The following is a 7,212-nucleotide window of genomic DNA, read 5'->3' as shown; positions in this document are numbered from 1 at the left end:
CATCTACGATGCTTTTTGTTCATCTGGTATTCTTCATACCTGTAACAGAAAAGAATATGAAACAGATGTCAGAAAATCCCTTAGCCACATGTTGTATTTGAAACTACTCTTTACTCATATCAATGTTGTTGTGTTAATATTCATTGTCTATTGTACACTACGGTATACGATAATACATTTCAGTTTCAGTGTATGCAATATTAAGAATATTTTCACTGCTTCAAAAGTCATAAGAAAGCCCTTCCCTCAAGAAACTGAAGTCATATGCTTTATAGCAGTGGTTTTCAAAGTGGGACGGGGACCCCTGGGTGCCGGGGGGGTGCTAGGGGGGCCATGGCAAGTTGGCATGAAAAGTATAGCAAAACAAAATAATTGAATAAATTAAATAAGTAAAATAAACCAAATTAAACCAAAAATAAGCTAAACAATATCCCCATTAGTTAAGAACTCCACTATAATAATCTATTGCATCTCTGAACATTACTACTATAATCGTTATTATTTTATTATATACTGTATATCCCAGTGGTGCGCTGCCTCACAGACCTAGACTACGGTAGCACGCTATGTCCATGCGCTGCCTGCTGTTTGGGCATGATATGAAAAGGGAAGGCTAATGGTGGATCTTCTGTGACTGTGTCATCATTTTCCTCTTTACAGTGTATATGTCTTACTATGTTTCCTATTGTACTTGGATGGGTTTAGGGATGCACCAACTCCATCGAGTTGTGAAAGGAGGTGCACAGAAAAAAGTGTGGCACGGCCCATGTCAGGGGGGCCTTGGCTGGAATCTACTGGTATATGGGGGGCCTTGTCATGGTAAAGTTTGGGAACCCCTGCTTTATAGTTCACTCTCTCCTGCACACCAGATTCCATGGTGCCTTGCTGCATCACACAGCAATTGCAGGTCTACTGCTGCCTCATTCATTGTTTAATTGTGATAGTTTATGTCTTCAGCGACAGTTCAGCTTAGTTGTGATTAACCAAAATTACATAAACGACCTCAATGAGGCAGCACACCAGCCACTCTGAAACTGAACGATTGAAAGAGTAAAACTGGAAGGCCTGTTTTGTCTCATGTGTGTTGGAGAGACTGAGATATACATTTGTGTTTATCCGTCTAGCAGCAAGGTAGAAATGATACTTTAAAACGGACGTTGACATGATGTTGAAGAGGTTTTCCATCTGAGTGTGCTACACTCATGTACCTCATATAATCGGGGTTCAAAAATCCCTATTTTTGTAAGCATTAACCAGCAAGGGAGACGTGCGTTTACTGTCTCGTTGATACAGTAAATATGCAGCAGCTAGTAAGTTACGGTACATCCGATAAGGTGCTTAGCATTCATTCAAAACTTACCTTTCTTTGTGCAACTTCAGGTGTCGAACAAAGTTAGACGTTGTGGCAGCACCGTCTGTAATCTTCGACCCGCATGTTTTGCAAATTGCAACTCGTTTTTTGTCGACTACATCGTAATTTTTATAGCCAAACGAAACTATCTTCGGTATCATTTTGCCAACTGGCGCATTGTTGCTTGCTGCGCTTCATTGGTTGTCTTGCAATGTGCCTGCTTAGATGCTGTCCAATCAAAACAACGTGGGACTACAGTGATTGGATGTCGTGCAGGCAGCGCGCGTGCTCTCTGCATGTGTGGTGGTCAAGGTTGACACCAAGGTTGACACAGGTCACACAGGTCACACAAGCTAGGGGAGAGGTACGTACCGGCCCGGATTGACAGGGACGAGAGGTGGTTGGAACGGCTCTGAGGGGAGGGGGCTGGCGAGAGCCAGGGCCCGAGACACCCCCGCCCCTCAGAGAGAGGGGATATATAAGACGGCTCCCGGAGAGCGGAGGGGTCGATCGGAGGAGAAGCTGAAGGAGGAGAGCCGGAGATCCTGGACCCCCAAGCCTCAAGGATGCCGCCCCGCTGGAACTGAGTGGGCTGAGTAGCTGTAGGCTAGGGAAGAGAGTAGCTGAGTAGCTGTAGGCTAGGGAAGAGAGTAGCTGAGTAGCTGTAGGCTAGGGAAGGAGAGAAATGAGAATAGAGCCGGAGGCTGTACCTCCCTAGGTTGTGTGTGTGGGACTGTCTCCCCAGTGAGTCCTGAGGACTAGTGTTATCGGAATAAAAGCGTGTGGCCTCTACGAAGTGTCGGTCTCATTCAAGAATACTACATTGGTGTTAGAAGCGGCCAAAGAACCTCGCCGACATGGAGACAAGACAGAAAACGCTCACCAGGGGCCAGGAGAAGGACGTCGAGGGAGACGCTGAGCCGGAGGCGGGAGCGCCATTTCCGGGGGACGGGTCTGCGGGGGCGGGCTCGGGTTCTCCGGGGCCCTCCAGGAGTCCGCCGACGTCGGGATGGGCGATCCAGTCAGCCCATGCCCGGCTGGCCGATCTCCTCCATGCCGCTGCCTCCATCCTCGACGAGCTCACGCTGGGGGGAGCGGGAGCGCCGGGTGGAGTACCAGGCCGGAGGATGGGACGGGTTCCCGCCGAGAAACGCGCCATTCCCGCGCAAAACTTTGACGTCACCTCCGGAGGGGGAGACGTCACTTCCGCCGGGGATGCGGCCGCCGGGGATGACGTCACTTCCGCCGGGGGGTCACCGCTTCCGGGGGACATGACGTCAACCGCCCAGGAGGTCAGGGGGCAGAGGTGGCCCGCGTCACATCCGCCATCTGCGGCCTTACATCGGGAGAAGCAGAGTTTTCGGGTAGGTGCCCGCCGATTCCGTCTGATATTCTGCCGCCGGAAGATGCTTCATATACTGCACTTGGGACGCTGCTGTCTTCGAGGGGGGACTACATCCCGGCGCTACAACAGCGCTTGCCTTCGCTTCAGGTTTTCACGGCAAAGGGGGGGGACTGGGCTGCTTTTTCACGCCGTTTCGTGGCAAATGCCGAGACGGCTGGGTGGTCTGCTGACATCGCTCTCCGAGCCCTGCCTTCCGCCTTGGACGACGTGGCCTTGGCCACGTTCCTCCTTATTCCACGGAGGCAACGCTCCACTTTGCAGGAGGCCCTCGATCGGATGGCCTTAGTGTATGGACCTCCATCCGAAACTAGACATCGTTTCGCCAGTCGGAGGAGGGAGGCGGACGAGACACCTCTTGCCTATCAGAGTGCACTGATGGCGTTGGCTCAAGCAGCCTATCCTCGAATGGACGATGTGGGCCTGGACTCCATCGTGCTGAGAAGTTGCTGCTGCTGGCTCGGGAACTGAGGATTGCCATCCACGTCAAAGATGAAGCTAACCTTTCCTCGCTGGGGGCGGCACATTACCTGCACACAGAGTTGCTCCTCCAGCGGGATGGGCAGGTGGCTGCGTGCGCCGCTGCAAGAGTTGACGAGGTCCCGGATGCCCAGGCCTTCGCGTCACAGCGGGCCGCCAGTTGGAGGGGGCCGACCGGCCTCGCCAAGGGGAAACCGGGGGAGACACGGATCCCCGCGGGCGTTGGCTGGCGTCACGTGCTATAACTGTGGCCAGCTGGGTCACCTGGCATCGGGTTGCCCAGCACCCCGGCGCCGGGCTTCGGGTCATCCACCATCGTCCGCCCGTCCGCCGGCCGCTCCACAAGACCCCCAGGCATGTCGCGACACCTCACGCACACGGTCCCTGCCCGCATCTCATACACCGCGATCGGCGCGCCAGTAAATCGCGTTGCGTTGAGGGGTGGGGAGCGGAATGGGGCTGATGTTCGGGGGCCACTTCGCGCGGTTCAGTGGTCCGAGTTGGCCCACAGGGTCGTGGCCGCGGCGACGGGCTCGTCGGTTATTCTCGGGGATATTGAGGGAATTCAATTTCGATTGTTGGTCGATACGGGGGCTTCGGCTACTATAATCTGACCTCATATACAACGTGTTACCAAAGAGATGTCAGGCACTCACCCCGTTCTCCGTCCCTTGCTTTGCGGCAATGGGGTTCCCTGGGGATTATTGGCCAAATAACTGCACAAATTTGTATTGGCGACATTAAATTATCTGGTCCCATTTTGGTTTCCGATGCCTTGGCCGTTCCCTGTCTGTTGGGTACGGATTTCTTGGGGAGGATGCCCATCAAAATTTTGATTGACAAAGGCTGCATCGAGCTTCCTTCGGGCCGCCGGATGGCGTTTCTGCCTTCACCAAACCGGCTGCGCACAGCTTGCACGACTGTTCCGGCTATGGCGTCTGAAACCGTGCGGATTCCGCCGGGTGCGCAGATGCTGATACCGCTTCAGTTACGCAAACCACTGGAGGCAGACGCTACGTCGGGGGTTTTGTTGTCTCCTTCAAATACGACCGAGCGAGGGTTGGACCTGGTGGGTGCACAAACGCTTGTGCCTAGAGATGGACAGCCCTTCATTCAGGTGCTGAATGCGGGGTTGCGGACGAAGGTCGTGCACCGAGGGGCTGTCATTGCACATGCGTCGCTGCCGCTGCACACTGACTCCGTTGCAGCTCATGTCGGTGAGGCGCCGGCGTCCGGGACGCAGGTGGGTGTCGATGAGGCATGGATGGATTCTCTCTGTTCAGGGGCTGAAAATCTTTCAGAGTCACAAAGATTCAAGCTGCGCATGTTGCTTCGTGATTTTCCCGATGTTTTTAGCAAACACAAATTCGATGTTGGGTGCACTAATCTATTGAAACACCACATTGATACGGGGGATTCCGCTCCCATTCGGCAAAATCCGTTCCGATTAAGTCCGGCAGAGAAGGAACATGTCCGGTTGGCAGTGAATGACATGCTTGCCGCAGACATTGTGGCTCCCTCCAACAGCCCATGGGGTGCGCCCATTGTGCTTGTTAAAAAACATGATGGCAGTTTGAGGTTTTGTGTGGATTTTCGGAAGCTTAACAAGGTTTCGCTGGCGGACGCGTATCCACTCCCTCGCATGGACGAGTCGCTCGATGCCTTGGCGGGGGCACGGTATTTTTCAACCTTGGACCTTTTGTCGGGGTTTTGGCAACTGCCCTTGGATGACGCTTCCAAACCTAAGACCGCGCTTCCGTACGCCACAGGGCCTTTATCAGTTCAACCGGTTGCCCATGGGATTGCACTCAGCTCCAGCGACGTTCCAGAGATTGATGGAACTGGTCCTCGCTGGCCTGCAGTGGGACTCTTGTCTTATATATCTGGACGACGTGATTATTTTCAGCCGTACGTTTGAGGAACATCTGGACAGACTGCGGGCTGTATTTCTCAGAGTGCGATCGGCTAATCTTAAATTTAAGCCTCAGAAATGTTTCCTGTTGCGTGAATCGGTGCGGTACCTCGGCCACGTTGTCAGTTCTACGGGTATAGCCACCGATCCTGCTAAAACTGACTGTGTAAGGTCGTGGCCCACGCCCACGTCTGTGGGGGAAGTCCGCAGCTTTATAGGCTTTGCGTCCTATTACCGCCGGTTTGTTGAGGGGTTTGCGACGATCGCCAAACCCCTTCATGCTCTGACGGCTAAGGGGGCTAAATTCCATTGGGGGGAAGAGGAAGACAGGGCGTTCAGGGCGCTTCGCGATGCCCTTGTCCGAGCTCCTCCCTTGTGCTATCCCGATTTCACGTTGCCCTTCATCCTGGACACCGATGCCAGCAATACCGGCATCGGCGCGGTGCTTTCGCAGGTTGTCAACGGGGTCGAACGGTCGTTGCCTACGGCAGTAGAGTCCTGTCTCCGGCAGAGCAACGTTATTGCGTCACCCGCCGTGAACTGCTCGCTATTGTCGTGTTTGTTCAACAATATCGACCGTACCTGTACGGTAGGCATTTTACGGTTCGTTCCGATCACGCCGCGCTACAGTATGCGTTGAAAATAGACCAGCCGTCCGGCCAGCTGTCACGTTGGCTTGAGGTCCTACAGGACTACACGTTCACGGTGGTGTACCGGAAGGGGACACAACATTTGAACGCGGATGGCTTGTCACGCCTTCCTCCGGGTGATGGGTGCGCGTGTTTTATGGGCTCGGGGAGATGCAAATCGGCCACGAGTACCGCTCCGGCTTCTCCCTTGGCAGCGGCAGCAGGGGTGGTCGATAGGGAACCTGTCGCCGAGGGGGACTCGCAGGTGTTGGTCACTCGCGACTCACTCCTCGATCTGCCTCTGGACGAATGGGGACGGTTCCAGATGGAAGACAATTCCCTCCTCAGGTTACGCCGTCGTGCGGAGAGAGGGGAGATTGTCAGGAAAGGGTAGGTACTGTCAGGTTGCGGGAGGGTCTCCTCATGTCATGGGACGCCAGCTCGGGGCGTTACAGAATCGTCGTCCCCACCGCTGTGCGGGGCAGGGCCGTGTGGGCGGCGCACGAACGCGTCCTGCATTTAGGTATTCACAAAACGCTCGCTACACTGCAATTGGATTTTTTTTGGCCGGGAATGGCGCGCGATGTCGCCGACCTTTTGAATAGTTGCACACAGTGTGCGCGGCGGAAACACCCGGCTAGGGCGGCTTGCCCACCCCTTCAGTCCATTCAGGTGTCCCGGGTTAATGAGTTGGTGGCTCTTGACATTCTGGGTCCCTTCCCTGTCACCGCTCGGGGAAATAAGTACCTGCTGGTTGGGGTTGAATATTTCACCCGTTGGCCATGGCCTGGCCCCTCCCCAACCAGTCGGCAGCAGCCATTGCGGAGGCGTTTCTCCAGGGCTACGTCCTGGATAAGGGTGCCCCGGAACGGCTGCTAACCGACCAGGGAAAGAACTTTTCGTCCAATCTTCTGCGGGAGGTTTGTGACCTTTTGTGCACACAGAAGGTCCGGACTTCCCCCTACCACCCGCAGACCGATGGTATGGTCGAACGTCTACACCGGACCATTACCTCTATGTTGTGTCATCAGGTAGACGACACACAGTTGGATTGGGACCTGAGGATTCCCGGAGTTCTGGCCGCATATAGGTTAGCGCCTCACGCGGCCACGGGCTATTCGCCCTTCTACTTAATGTACGGCAGGGAAGTCGACCCCCCCGTGGAGGTGCAATTGCGGGTCCAGTCTGCGGCTTCTCGCTCGAAACTGTCCGAACACGCTCAGTTCAATATTCGGAAGTTGGTCGAGGCGAGGGTGGCCGCGCAGGAAAATTCCAGGGCAAGGCAACGGGCCAATGAGCGTCTGTATGATCGCCGGGTTACGGTGTATAGAGGAAAATTGCAATCAATAATCAAGTCAGACAGTATCGCATTGGAGATGGCCTTCTGCTGTGGGTGGCTCATGCTGTAACGCCCTACACGAGTGTCCAGGAATTGTGA

The sequence above is a fragment of the Lethenteron reissneri genome, chromosome 18 (assembly GCF_015708825.2).
Source record: "Lethenteron reissneri isolate LAM-NWPU_2019-01 chromosome 18, ASM1570882v1, whole genome shotgun sequence".
Classification (NCBI taxonomy): Eukaryota; Metazoa; Chordata; class Hyperoartia; order Petromyzontiformes; family Petromyzontidae; genus Lethenteron; species Lethenteron reissneri.
Note: the sequence above shows the minus strand (reverse complement) of the source record.